This window comes from Cololabis saira, chromosome 6 (genome assembly GCF_033807715.1).
Source record: "Cololabis saira isolate AMF1-May2022 chromosome 6, fColSai1.1, whole genome shotgun sequence".
NCBI classification, from domain to species: domain Eukaryota; kingdom Metazoa; phylum Chordata; class Actinopteri; order Beloniformes; family Belonidae; genus Cololabis; species Cololabis saira.
In genome coordinates this window covers 47,360,044-47,361,766 of record NC_084592.1, presented here as the reverse complement: position 1 = coordinate 47,361,766, position 1,723 = coordinate 47,360,044, and positions in this window count along the sequence as shown.

The window sequence follows — 1,723 nt, the reverse complement described above, 5'->3', positions numbered from 1 at the left end:
TTGAAGCAGGTGGAGAAAAGGGTCAGGGATGATGTGTGATTAAAAATGTATAAGCAAGAACAAAAAGAAAGCTGCTCAAGATGGTGGTGAGTCCGTGACTGCTGTCTAGTTTAGAGACCGTGGCATTCAGGGAAAGAAAGGAGCCGGAGTTAGAAGGAGCAGAGGTTAAAATGTTATCTTTGAGACCAAAACAAAGATGGCTACATTGAAGCTGCCAGGTTCTGTAGGGGGTCTAGACCAGGGGTCTTCAACCCAAAATGTTTTAGAGCCATATTGGACCGAAAACACAAAGAACAAATATGTCTGGAGCCGCAAAAAATGAAAAGGCTTGTATTAGCCTTAGAATGAAGACAACACATGCTGCATGTTTCTATATTAGCTATAACTGGGGGAAGATTTCTTTTTTTCATTATGCACTTCGAAAAAAAAGTCGCAATGTCGAGAAAAAAGTCAAAATTTCGAGAAAAAAATTGAAATGTCAAGATTAATGTTAAAGTACAATCTTGAGAAAAAAGTCAAAATGTCGAGAAAAAAGTCAAAATGTCGAGAAAAAAGTCGAAATGTCGAGAAAAAAGTCAAAATGTTGAGAAAAAAGTCGAAATGTCGAGAAAAAAGTCGAAATGTCGAGAAAAAAGTCAAAATGTAGAGAAAAAAGTCGAAATGTCGAGAAAAAAGTCGAAATGTTGAGAAAAAAGTCGAAATCTCGAGAAAAAGTTGAAATGTCGAGATTAAAAAGGAAAAAGGAAGAAAAAAAGAGGAAAAAAAGGAGAAAAAGAAAAAAAAGGAAGAAAAAAAGAGAAAAAAGGTCAAACATTTTTGAAAAAGCTCCAGGAGCCACTAGGCTCTAGAGGCTCTAGAACCGCGGGTTGCCGAGCCCTGGTCTAGACTAACCAGAACTTATCAGCTCATATGAGGTATATTTGTGACTGGGTCGTAAATAACTCCAACTCTATTTGGTTGGGTGTTGAAGCTTCTCTTTCAAAGTATCCACTTAGGGATTTGCTGTTTCTTTTAAGAAAATTAAAAATATCAGACTCAGTTGTGGCATGACATGGCTGTCTCGCTTCACTTTACCGTTCAATCAACTGTTTCACTTCCTGTCAGAAAAAGGTTCATTTCTCAACTCATACTGCCACTTGTTGATTATGCAGATATTGTTTATCAAAATACTCCAGATCCCCATCTTAAACCTCTGACTGTTTTATTTAATTCATTATGCCGAGACGTTGTCCTTTCAGAACATCATTATTTTATGTTTGATTCATTGAACTGGTTCTATATATATATATATATATATATATATATATATATATATATTAGGAATGGGCGATATTTTACCGTTCACGATAAACCGTCAAAAAAATTCTCCACGGTAAGAATTTGTCATCTCGCGGTAAAAACGGAAATGAGAAAGAAAGAAAGAAAGAAAGAAAGAAAGAAAGAAAGAAAGAAAGAAAGAAAGAAAGAAAGAAAGAATATACATATATATATATAAATATATATATATATATATATATATATATATATATATATATATATATATATATATATATATATATATATATATATATATATATATATATATATATATATATATATATATATTTATATATATATATGTCAGTTTGCCTTTTCCCCCTTCTATTCTTTACACACAGACACGCCTACCTGCTACCTCAACGTCATCACGCACAGTCCACCAGCGTCAGTGATTGGCTGAGAC